The sequence below is a fragment of the Prionailurus bengalensis genome, chromosome C1 (genome assembly GCF_016509475.1).
Source record: "Prionailurus bengalensis isolate Pbe53 chromosome C1, Fcat_Pben_1.1_paternal_pri, whole genome shotgun sequence".
Taxonomy (NCBI): domain Eukaryota; kingdom Metazoa; phylum Chordata; class Mammalia; order Carnivora; family Felidae; genus Prionailurus; species Prionailurus bengalensis.
The window spans coordinates 41,353,482-41,367,271 of NC_057345.1; the positions used below are offsets into that span (position 1 = coordinate 41,353,482).

At 39.1% G+C, this 13,790-nt stretch overlaps 1 protein-coding gene and 1 pseudogene across 4 annotated transcripts in view; both read right to left on the reverse strand.

The window, feature by feature from the left end:
• EPS15 (epidermal growth factor receptor pathway substrate 15) overlaps positions 1 to 13,790 on the reverse strand; it is a 151,504-nt gene that overhangs the window by 66,587 nt on the left and 71,127 nt on the right. The gene's annotated exons all lie outside the window — the stretch shown is intronic.
• LOC122482160 lies at positions 11,126 to 13,381 on the reverse strand (annotated as a pseudogene).

The window sequence follows — 13,790 nt, forward strand, 5'->3', positions numbered from 1 at the left end:
CCCAAAGTACTACTCATCTTGGATGACAGGAAAAGCTATAGCCTTCAGCTTAGTAACTTCCAGAAGGGAAAAGAAGTGATTCTACATACCTTCTATCTTAGACCATCTCTTTGACCCAATTCACTCCCAAGATCCTGGCACATCCTAAAGAATCCACAAATACCAAAGCCATTATCTCCCTGGTTTCTAAAAGCTGCCGGTTCTGATTCGATGGAAACTAGTATGTGAACCAGCAAGAAAAACAAAGCCCAAGATAAGCTTTCAGAAGCCTGGATAACTGTATAAACCTACATAAAGTAGTCAAAACCTATTCCCAAGAACAAGCAAGTTCGGGGAACCTGAGTCCATGCAATTCACTTTCATTTTCCCAGGCTCTGTTTAATGGCAAGAAGGGAGTGAGCCATCTGTCTTAATTTTGATATAATACCAATACTGTCAGAGAAACAGGATTAAGTCACCTTCAAAGCCCTTCCCAGAAACAGTTTTAAGTCTTTTTTCTGAACATAAATACCCATTCTCTTCCAACCAGAGAGCAATAAAGAACAGAAACTAGTTGGAAGCCAAAAATCAGTTAGTTAGAACTCATGAAGGTAACTTTTTCAATCCTGAAACTTACTTATAAAAATCTTTTTGTAGGGCGCCTGGGTGGCTCAGTCGGTTGAGCGTCTGACTCTTGATTTCAGCTCAGATCATGATCCCAGGGTCGTGGGACTGAACTGTGTGTCAGGCTTGGTGTTGAATGTGGAACCTGCTCAGTATTTTTTCCAACTCTCTCTCTGCCCCTCTCCCTGACTTGCACAATAGAATAATGAAATGAAATGAAATGAAATGAAATGAAATAAAATAAAATAAGAAAATAAAATAAAATAAAATATTTTGGGGCATATTTTGGGCTCTTATTATTAAGTAGCTTAACTGCCAATAAATCTATCAAGAAAACACAGAAAAGCAAGCTATTCTCATTACTCTTGTTACAATTCTCATTACTACACTATTATTCAGTAAGGCATTTAAGGTCTTATGGAGGACAAGAAAATAGGACTAAAAACCAGAGACTAAGATTCTTTTTTTTTTTTTATTTTTTTTTTAACGTTTTTATTTATTTTTGAGACAGAGAGAGACAGAGCATGAACGGGGGAGGGGCAGAGAGAGAGGGAGACACAGAATTGGAAGCAGGCTCCAGGCTCTGAGCCATCAGCCCAGAGCCCGACGCGGGGCTCGAACTCACGGACCATGAGATCGTGACCTGAGCCGAAGTCGGACACTTAACCGACTGAGCCACCCAGGCGCCCCCAGAGACTAAGATTCTAACCTGGCTCTGCAATGAAACTGCTTTTGTTTTTTGTTTTTGTTTTTCTTTTTTTTTTTGACTCTGATTATCACACAACCTTTCAGAGCCTCAGCCTTAATTTTCATTATGCAGATGCTAATATCTCTACCATCTTAAGATTTGCAAGGTAAATTGTACAAGATATCATGTAATTAGGAAAAAAGCAGACTTTGAGCCTATGCTGTGCTCACTTTTTACTGATAACATTAACATTACTTAGAATTTTAAATAACATTGGCGGAGTAATTTTTAAATTTCTTAAAAGGGATTATGGGTTGCAAAAGATTTTAGAAAACACTGATCTAATGTATAGAATATGTAATGTAATCACAGAAATTTCTGCCCCCTAAATCTTGCCTAATATTCAAATAACTATCTCTACTTTTAGAAACTCATTATATGGTTTTCAAAGCAAAAGATTTGGCATTAAATAGTCCAGAATTCAAATACTGGCTCTATCACACGGCAGCGTACTTAAATCACTGTAGAACAACTATTTGTTCTGGCTGACCTTCCCTTCTCCTAGGACCCAGCAATCTTTCTTTTAGGAGACTGTTCCTCTCTTTCTCCCTCAACTATCACCTTTCTGCCCATACAGTTCAAGTAGACAAGGCCACCTCTTTACAGATTCAACCTCTCTGAGCAATGATTGGCCAGGGATTGGCTCCTGACCAAAGCTTAACCAGTCACAGTACACCAGCTCACCATCACAGGGATTATTCAAGAACAGGCCCATGACCAAAGATAAGGCAGTCAGGATCTTTATTTAGGATGCCTTCATTTGGAACTAATAGAAAACTATGGTAGGGGTGCCAGGGTGGCTCAGTTGGTTAAGTGCTGGACTCCTGATTTCAGCTCAGGTCATGCTCATGGTTTGGGAGTTTGAGCCCTGAGCATTGCGCTCTGTACTGACAGCATGGAGCCTGCTTGGGATTCTCTCTCTTTCCCTCTATCTCTGCCCCCCACATATGCTCTTTTTCAAAATAAACCTTAAAAATAAATAAAAATTCATTAGAAAATTATTATTGCCACTACTGTATCTACAAGTACTACCTTTACAACAATAACTACTGCTATACTACTACTACTACATTACTAATTATGAAAACTACCATTTATTAAGCCTTTACTACATGATAGATGTTATGTGATAAGCACTTTACATGGATTATCCATTCATTCTTAGGAAAAAGTATTCCTGTGAAATGATGAAGGTGGGCAAATGTGAGTCCAGGAGCTGGGGACATTTGTTGTCCCTGCCTAATGAGTAATAAAATTTTTACATAAAAAAGCTGAGGTGAAAGGCAGGTAGAGATTTCCCGGTAGGGTTCAGGCTCTGGGTCCCTTCACCCCTTGTGATGGTTAATTTTATGCATTAACTTGGCTAGGCCATGGTACCCAGGTATTTGGTTAAATACCAGTCTGGCAGTTACTATAGAGATTTTTTTTTAGGTGAAATTAATATTTAAGAAGGTAGACTTTGAGTAAATTACTCACCACAGTATGGGTGGGCCTCACCCAATCAGTTTAAGTCCTTAAAAGAAAAAAAACTGAGGTTCCCCAAAGGAAGAGAGAATTCTATCTCCAAACTGTTTTTGGGCTTGGGCTGCAACATTAACTCTTCCCAGAGTCTCTAACCTACCGGATTGTCCTGTCAGATTTGCCAGCTCCCACAACTGTGTAAGTCAATTCCTCAAAATAAATTGAATATAATATCCACCTTATATAACACATGTAGGAGTTGTTGCAAGGAGTGAAAAAGAATATACATAACAAAACTCCCTATGCAACTTTAAGACCTATCTACTGATTCAACAAACACTGAATCCTACTTACTACATACTGTCACCATGCTAAACTTTAATGATACAAAAAACAATGAGATAGGTACTTGCCATTAGCAGTATATGTGAGGGATTTGGCAGAAAAATATAAAAAGAAAGTCACAATGCAGTGTACTCGATGCTAGAACAGGCAAGCACAAGGTGCTGTGGGAACACAGAAGGTAGGCACATGACTGTCCTTGGAGAGGGTCAGAAATGGCTTGCTTAATCAATCAGTGAAGGCAGATCATTAACTGCAAAATAAGCTGTGCAGATACTAAGTGCTATGTATATCAACAGAAATTACTCCAGCCTGGGAATGCTTTGTGAAGGAGGTGAGACTTCAGCTAAGCTTTGAAGGAAACAATGAGTATTAGATAGAAAAATGGTATTTCAAAAGGAAAGAGAGCTTATGCGAGAAAACACATGGGATATCAGCAAAATGGCAGACTAAGAGCAAAGAAGACTAAGAAGAAATCTTCCTAAATTTGATAATACACCAATCTACAATCCAAGAAGTTCAACAAACTCCATGCAGGAAAACCCAGAAACCCACACTGAGATACATTATAATAAAACTGCTTAAAGACAGAATCTTGAAAGCAGTAAGAAAGACCTGTCACATACAAAGGATCCTCAATAAGATTATCAGTAGATTTCTCAGCAGAAACCTTGAAGGCCAAAAGGCCATGGAACAACATACACAAATGCTAAAAGAAAAACAAAGAAACAAACTGTTAACTAAAAACACTATCTGGTAAAACTGGCCTTCCAAAATGAAAGCAAAGTTAAGATATTTCCAGATAAACAATGGCTGAGGACTTCCTCACCATTGGTACAAGGAATGCTAAAGTGAGTCCTTCAGGTTGAAAGGAAAGGATGCTACTAAACATAAGTGGAAGCCATATGAAAATACAAAAATCTCCAGTGAAGGTAAATACATGGACCAGAACAAAATCCATTATTACTGTAATTTTGGTTTGCAACTCCCCTTTATATTTTCTACAGAATTTAAAAGACAAATGTGTAAAAAATAAGAAATCTGAGAGCATATACATAATGTGTAAAGATGTGATTTATGACATCAATAACATAAAATGGAGAGAATAGAGCTTACAGGAATAGAATTTTATATGTCATTAAAGTTAAGTTGCCATCAAGTCCAATTAAATCATTCAGTTTGGGATGATGAAAAAGTTCTGCAGATGAATAGTGGTGATAGTTGTACAAGAACATGAATGCACCTAATGCCACCGTATTACATGCTTAAAAATGGCTAAAATGGGTGTGAGACCTGCAATGATTGGTCTCTGCACTGACAGCGCTGAGCCTGCTTGGGATTCTCTCTTTCCCCTCTCACTCCAGACCTCCTTCTCTCCTGCTCATGCTCTCGCTCTCTCTCTCTCTCTCTCAAAATAAACTTTAAAAAAAATGGCTAAAATAGTAAACTTTGTGCCATGTATATTTTATCACAATAAAAAATAAAGAAAAAAAAAAAGAAAGCGCAGAGGTGAGAAAATTCTAGATAGTAGACTAACTTATCTAGGATGAAGGGTTCAGGGTGGTAAATAAATAAACCTGGAATGGAAGATCAAGGTAAGACTATAAAAGAACTTCAGTACTACGTAAGACAGACTTTTAATATAGAGGCAAGGGGAGTCCTTAAAGGTTTCTGAGCTGAGCTTTTTTGAACTCCAAATGGCATTTACCACATAGCTTTTCCTTCTCTGCTGGCCTCTGTTCTGAAGAAGAGGAGAGGAAATAGAGACTCTTATTGCTCAGAAAACTGATGACAATTGCTAGAAAGGTAATAGAACACTCTGACGCTGCTTATCTTGAGAATTGCCAGAAATCTTGAGTTAGAGTAGAGTAACAATTATAGACAGTTGAGGAGAAAGTCTTGACTTCTAATTCAAGCCAGTCTGAAAGTCAGACAGCATTTCACTCCAAGAACTCACAGTGAGTTGATAAAAACTTGAGTTACAGTTTTGGAGTAAAGACATTAATTTGTACCTTAAGTATTTAATTTCTCTACAAGTTGCCTTAAACATACAATCTCTATATGACTATATATTATTTCATTCATTCAACAGTTATTGAATATCTACTACATGCTAAACAAGGATTAAAGTTAGGCCCCTACCTATAGCTTGCTGGGGAAACAAACATAACCACTAATTATAAAACTGCAAGACAAATGCTATAGGTATTATGGGAATAACTAAATTAATTCTGAGAGGCTGTTTTAATGAGTTTTACTTTTGAAAAATAAATTAGAGAAGATATTCACGAAGATAAATTACTGAAAAGAAAGCCTAGCTAGAACCAGGAAAAACAAAAACTTTGGAGTGTGGCTCACATGACCACTGCCTCGTCAGTGGCAGAATCCAACATGTGATGGTTCAATTTTTTTTTTAAAGGAGAAATAAAAGCTTATTTTGCAAACCCCAAATAATTAATTTATTCTACTTATCTGACAAGACAAAAGGAGACGGAAACAGTAAAAGAAAAAAATGTAAAACAAGGCCTTAGTTTTCCTAATTATAAAATAAGGAGGGGCGCCTGGGTGGCTCAGTCAGTTAAGCGTCTGACTTGGGTTCAGGTCATGATCTCACAGTCTGTGAGATCAAGCCCCGTGTTGGGCTATGTGCTGACAGCTTGGAGCCTGGAGCCTGCTTCAGATTCTGTGTCTCCTCTTTCTCTGCTCCTCCCCACCTCATGCTCTCTCTCTGTCTCAAAAATAAATAAACATTAAAAAATGTTTAATAAGCAAAATATTAAAGTTAATAAGGACTAATTTATATTACATCTCGAAAGACTTCAGCACAATGCCAGCACACAATAAGTGCTTAATAAATGTCAACTGCCTTTATTTATTTATTATTATTACCATTATACGATTTACTAGTATAAAGGTACATTTACTGGCTTTTTGAAAGTTTCAATCAAGCATCTAGAGTATGCCAGTTAGAACTTAAATAGATGGGTAGAGACTCATTTCTAAATCCTTCAGGAACTGAAACTTCTTAGTAGATACTTTTGTTTCCCAAAGACAGACTGTTAACACATCTTAAAAATTATTGCTCTCTTGAGGCACCTGGGTGGCTCAGTTAGTTAAGTGTCCAACTCTTGATTTCAGCTCAGGTCATGATCTCCGTAGTTCATGAGATCAAGCCCTGCATTGCACTCTGCGCTGACAGTGCAGAGCCTGCTTGGGATTCTCTCTGTCCCTCTCTCTCTGTCCCTCCCCTGTTCACATGCATACACTCTCTCTCTTTCTCTCTCAAAATTAATAAGCTTTCTCTACAATGTTTATTTATCTTGAAAGAGAGAGAAAAGAGTGGGAGCAGAGAAGGGACAGAGAGAGAAGACACAGAATCCAAAGGAGGCTTCAGGCTCTGAGCTGTCAGCATGGAGCTTGACACGGGGCTCAAACCCACAAACCACGAGATCATGACCTGAGCCAAAGTCAGATGCTTAACAGATGGAGCCACTCAGCGCCCCTCAAAATAAATAAACTAAAAAAAAATTACTGCTTTCTTAAACCAGGGAAGAACCCCTTAATAAGCTACCAGTGCCACAAAATAACGCAAACAAATGTAATTTCTACAGACTACAACTGATTGAGACCAGATCCAAAAGAAATACAATGAAAGTCACATATGTAATTTTAAATGCTCTATATTTTAAGAGTAAAAAGAAACAAGTAAAATTTATTAAAATACATTTTATTTAAGCCAGTATAGCCAAAATATTTACATTCCTTTTTGGAATCCAGTACATTTCACACTAATAGCACATCTTAATTTGGATTAGCTATATTTCAAGTGCTCAGTAGCCACATGTGGCTGTACTAGATAGACAGTACAGACTCAAACTTTATCAGGGAGGGTTTCAAATAAGGGAAGTCTCCCTAAATAAAGGTTTTAAATACTGAGCCATGCACTTTGTGTGAAAATTAATTAGACTGACTCCTTATTACCAAACAAAAGCACACTATAACCTAAAGCTTCAGTCATTCAATCAGTAACACCATTGCTGAGGTAATCACAATTGAGATCAAGGAGTACCACAAATCTTTACAGGGTCAGAAACAGGCCAGGTTGGATCATATAAGCAAAAGAGCTCCAGATACATTAGTATAAGCAATGCTCTCTTCAGAGCTAATGGTTCCTAATGGTATTTGAACTTAACTAGACCAAAGCATAATTTTTTTAAAAAAATTCAAACTGGGGGCACCTGGGTGGCTCAGTTGGTTAAGTGTCTGACTTTGGCTCGGGTCATGATCTCACGGTTGGTGAGTTCAAGCCATGCATCGGGCTCTGTGCTGACAGCTCAGAGCCTGGAGCCTGCTTTGGATTTTGTGTCTCCCTCTCTCTGCCCCTCCCCCACTCACACTCTGTCTGGCTCTCAAAAATAAATATTTAAATAAATAAATAATTCAAACTGTATGCTAACACTGCCTTAAATAGGTTTTTTTAATATTTTATTTATTCTTGAGACAGAAACAGAGCATGAGTGGGGGAGGGGCAGAGAGACAGGGAGACACAGAATCCAAAACAGGCTCCAGGCTCTGAGGTGTCAGCAGAGAACCTGATGTGGGGCTCAAACCCATGAGCCGCAAGATCATGACCTGAGCTGAAGTCGGATGCCCAACTGACTGAGCCACCCAGGTGCCCCTGCCTTAAATAGATTTTTAAAAAATCAATTCTTTAATATGACTGAGTTAGAGATCTATATATTTAGGAACATGGATTCTGGCTACCTGACTGCAAAGTTCCAGTCTCTCTTCAACCAGGGAATGAGAATGTTCATTCAGCTACTCCAACCAATGTTTGCTGAGCACCTATTCAGTAAATGTTGTGCTTTAAGTGCTGAGCTGGGAATTGGGGATGATGATGATGATGAGTATGAACACGTACTGAGAATTTATCACATTTCAAGAAAGATATTAAGCATTTTACATGGTATTAGTCATATTTCCATTTCACAGATGAAGAAACTGAGGCACAGACAACTAAGTTACTCGGCTAAGTCATGTCACATGTCAAACTACACAATCTAGTTAGAAAGCCATGGTCTGAAGTAATATACTATGTTACCTCATTAGAAATAAGAAACAGTCTCTGCTATCACACATAGTTCACAATCTACTGGAGAAAGAAATATAATTCAGTATTATAAGTGTTCTGAGAAAAGGAAATTGAATGCTCTCCAAGCTGAGGTAGATATCAAGGAAACCTTCCTAGAAAAGAAGACTCATGTATTCTTCATCTGAAAAATCAGGATAAAACTACTTACCCGCTAGTGATATTGCAAGAACTGAATTAGAGAAATTATATAAAGCAGGCATAACACAATACATAATGACTATCATCGTAATTACCTATCTTGTTTACTGGTCCAAAACCAGGATAACAAACTGGCCTGACAGGATGTAGCTTTTACTTCCTGATGTTCTTGCTAAAAGGACAGAGACAGGAAGGAAGTAGAAGCTGACAGAAGGCAAATAAATATTAACTCCTGCCTCAGCACAATTCACCACCACCACACTATCTTAGTGACTGAAGCAAGTTTTGATTTTTCACTGTCAAGAACTTCTCTATTTGAGACACTTTACTTTCAGAGCAAGGGTTCTTAAAAATGGATTCATGGATAGTTTCCAAGGGTCTGGGAACTCCTGAAATAAATGCAAAATGGTATACATGGATACACATGTTCTTTGGGGGGCAGGGGATAGAGTCTAAAAGCCTTCATCGGACTCTCAAAGGAAATCCCTGGCACAAAAACAGGTTGTCAAAATATGAAACAACAGCCCAATAACCTAATGCCCTGTGAGGATTAAAGATCCTTTTATCTGTAAAATCCTCTTCTACAGTCTTCAAAATAAGCTATTATTCATATCTTTTGCCCTTTCATCCTTTAATATATGGCTCCTAGTCTGTCATAAACTTGGCAGGAATTAAGTCTGGGAAATATTCTAATATTTATAACATACTTTGATTTATTCATTCAACCTGCTAACCTATAATGAGATTTTGTTGTGTCAGATACTGTGCGCCTTAACTTCTAGACCTATCCAAGTAAATAGGACATAGCCCCTGCCCTGAAGGAGTTCAAATTAAGGAGGGGGGACAAAAGGACCACAATAAAATATGGTGAGTATTATTACAAAGGAATAAAGTTTCTAGAAGTAGAAAGGGAAAAAAAGCAATTAGCAATCAAGATTTTAGTGGTTTGACAAAGCAGATGATATTTAAGCTGGGTCGGTCTTGAAGCATAAGTTAAAGTTTACAAGGTAAAAGCTGTGCTCAGGCAAAGGGGAACAACTGGATGAGAGGCACAGAAGAATAAAAAGGTGTGGCATGTTGACATGAGAGGTCCACCCACCACATGACTGGAGAAGAGGAATGAAACCAAAATGTAGAGCACTATGCTCAACATTGAGAGTACAAGAGCAAACACATAGTGTCTGCTCTCAAGGAGGTTGATGGTGTCAAAGAAAAGGATTCTACTTTACTGTGGGAGGTGGCTAAGACAAAAGAATGGTCAGGATACCAAAGGAAAACATGAAAAAGGAGCTTTTTAATTTTTTAATTTTTTTTTTTAACGTTTATTCACCTTTGAGAGACAGAGAGAGACAGAGCATGAGCAGGGAAGGGGCAGAGAGAGGGAGACACAGAATCCGAAGCAGGCTCCAGGCTCTGAGCTGTCAGCACAGAGCCAGAGGCGGGGCTCGAACTCACAAACTGCGAGACCATGACCTGAGCCGAAGTTTGACACTCAACTGACTGAGCCACCCAGGCGCCCCAGGAGCTTTTTATTTTTTAATGTTTATTTATTTGGCGGGGGGTGGGGCAGAGAGAGAGGGAGACAGAGGATCCGAAGTGGGCTCTCTGCTGACAGAGTCAGATGTTTAACCGAATGAGCCACCGAGGTGCACCTGAAATAAGAGCTTTTATACCATATTCAGAAAAGTGAGCTGAATCCAGCTGGGGATAAGAAGTCACTCAGAGATCTGAGTTGTATTTTGTACATCAGTTGGAGGTGCAAAGGAAGGGAGGAGAGACTCAAAGCACAGAATCAATTAGGAGGTTACAACAGTAATCCAGAGAAGAGATTAAGGGTTAGGAAAACTAAGACAGAAGCAATAGTACAGCCAGGACAGATTTCAACAATACTGAAAATTATTTTCTCATCTGTTATATAAGCTAAGCATTAGGGATAGAACAGTGAACAAGCAAACAGTCTTTATGCTTAAAAGTACATAGGCTAGGGCGCCTGGGTGGCTCAGGTGTTAAGCATCTGACTTTGGCTCAAGTCATGATCTCACTGTTCATGAGTTCAAGTCCCACATCGAGTGAGCTGAAGCCCTGGTTCAGGTGAGCTTGTGCCCCGCTTCTCTCTCTTTGCCCCTCACTCACTTGCGCCCTCTCTCTCTCTCTCAAAAAAGAGTACATAGGCTATTGAGAGATCCAAATAAAATAGACAATTATAATAAAGTATGGTAAATGCTATGACTACTATAAATATTAAAACTATGTAAGATTTGGTAAGTATGAGGGTTAGAAGGTAAACAAGTCAGAGAAGGCCCCCTCTTCCAGAAGAAGTGATGTCTAAGATGGGATCTGAAAGATCAGGAGGAGGTGACCAGGCAAAGGAGACAGAACGGTAGGAGTGATTTCAAGAAACATTTCAAAGATAGAAGAAAAAAGAGGAAGAAAAATCTCAGATTTCTAGCCTGAATGACTAGATAAATGGTGATGTCACTGAGAAAGGCAAATAAACGAGACAAAGATAGTGGTCAGGGGAAGATTAGGAAGTCATGTCCTACTGGACATTCTCTAGTAGGCAAATGAAAATACAGGTCTTGGGCTCAGGTGGGAGATACAGGTATTTGAAAAGATTGTGGTATTAAAACTATTTCTTTTTACGTTAATGGTCTTTTTATTGGAAAAAAAAAAGACTAACATTTACAACTTGGAACAGAGACGAAGTTTAATTACTTGAACAGCTGTTGATGGTTGTGCTGAAGTCTGCAGTTACAGCCTACTCTGCTGACTCCAAGTCATGGTTCAGAAGGTTTTAAAAACAATTCAAAGATGCTCCCTCAGTAAAGGTTTCTTTTTAAAAATTTGTGTGAACGGTGACACCTCTAGTACAATGTGGATAACACTAAACCAATATGTATAGCATGCCATCAGGATGTGTATCATCGTCACCATGGGTCAGGGCACATGAAAGTACAAAAGGACCATCCTGCTAAGTGAAGCTACAACTAAACAGTTTATCCTTCACTCATTTTTCTGCATAGCATGCTGACATAAACCAATTTTAACTGTTAGTTTTGAATAAACCAGTTATGACAATTTATACTCACAAACTGAACTTGAATCCATCTGAATAGGTTTTAAATTTGTTTTTTCATTTTTCATTTTCAATACAAATGCCTGACTGTGCTCCATTGTCAAGTCGTACACATGAAAAACTGGCCAGCCCAAACAGCATATTAATCATTAGCAGTGGAACTGCAAGGAGTCCACTAAGTGCTTCCTTATCATTAATGTAGTACAAGTATTTATATTATAAAACTACTGTGTAGCTTGATCTTTAGGGGACAGGACCACCAGGCAATACATGAAGATTCTGTGTGTGTGGACATGAGGTATTTTTGAAGGTTTTATTATATAGAAAACAGAAGGAGTAAATGAGCTTGTTTTTTTGTTTTTTGTTTTCCCAAGAGGTAAAGTAAAAGATTCTATTTCATTCTTCTGGGGAAGGGTGGGGAAAAGGAATTGAAAGTAGGTCTTCATCTTGCGGTCATTATCTGTACGAATTCTTCAGTTTACTTGTCCATCTCCAACAATATCTGCTTCTCTGATCATCTCATCCACTTCTTCATCCGTTAGTTTTTCTCCCAAGTTTGTAACAACATGACACAGTTCTGCCACATGGATATAACCATTGCTATCCTTGTCAAAGACTTGTAATGCCTCACCAGTTTCTTTTTTTTTTTTTTTTTTTTTATTTATTTATTTTTGGGACAGAGAGAGACAGAGCATGAACGGGGGAGGGGCAGAGAGAGAGGGAGACACAGAATCGGAAACAGGCTGCAGGCTCCGAGCCATCAGCCCAGAGCCTGACGTGGGACTCGAACTCACGGACCGCGAGATGGTGACCTGGCTGAAGTCGGACACTTAACCGACTGCGCCACCCAGGCGCCCACCAGTTTCTTCTTCACTGTCTGTATCTTTCATTTTTCTAGCCATCATAGTAAAAAATGGTGCCATTACTGTCAGCCTCCACCTTTTTGATCATGTTCTGCAATGTGGCTTCTGTTGGGCTCTGGCCCAGTGACCTTCTGACAGTTCCAAGTTCCTTTGTTGTGATGGTGCCAATCACCATCTTTGTCAAACAGGGAGAAAGCTTCCTTGGACTCAGCAATCTGTTCTTCAGTCTGTTGATCAGCCATGATATAAACGAAGGGAGGAAGAACAGAGGGAGCAAGGGTGGCAGCACCAGCACAGGGGCTGGAAGGGTTGGTGGGGACGCCTCTGCTTCTGCTTCTGCTGCTGCTGCTTAGGCTCAGTGCACAGTCAGCACCATGTCACTGCCTCCACAGACTCCAAGTAATGGCACTGTGCCTGCGAGGCTCCAAGCACCACTGCCCTGACATTACAACTATTGCTTTTCCTTCTTGAAGTTAAAAATATCATGCTAATTTAATCTGATTGACACAATTAAATACCTATATAGAAAATGTTGAAGGTATTATATTAAAAAAATTTTTTTAATGACAAAAGACATCCTGCCTCAAGCTCTCAATGTCTTATATTTTCAACTAGAAACAACTTTGTGAACCAGACATGGAAATGTCTCATTTTCTGACTAATAACAAAGAACATCCTTTACCCAACTAACTCTTTGGGTTATATACAGCTTTTCTTATCTACTTTGATTTTCAATGCTCAAAACAAAATATTATTCTAAGGAACATACAGTCTTTTCATTATCCTTTTCTGTATTTTCCAAATGTTTACAAGTATGCATTATAACGATCATTGAGAGGGGAAAAATAAATTTGTAAAGCACCATATTCATTATATACTCATTACAATCCCATATTATGTATTGTTTATTTGCAGGTTTGGGCCCTGCACTAAAACTAATTATCTTCATCTAAAAGCCAACAAATAAGGGGCGCCTGGGTGGCTCGGTCGGTTAAGCGTCCGACTTCGGCTCAGATCATGATCTCACGGTCCGTGAGTTCGAGCCCTGCGTCGGGCTCTGTGCTGACAGTTCAGAGCCTGGAGCCTGTTTCCAATTCTGTGTCTCCCTCTCTCTCTGCCCCTCCCCTGTTCATGCTCTGTCTCTCTCTGTCTCAAAAATAAACGTTAAGGGGAGCCTGGTTGGCGCAGTCGGTTAAGCGTCCGACTTCAGCCAGGTCACGATCTCGCGGTCCGGGAGTTCAAGCCCCACGTCTGGCTCTGGGCTGATGGCTCAGAGCCTGGAGCCTGTTTCCCATTCTGTGTCTCCCTCTCTCTCTGCCCCTCCCCCGTTCATGCTCTGTCTCTCTCTGTCCCAAAAATAAATTAAAAAATGTTGAAAAAAAAAATTAAAAAAATAAAATAAAATAA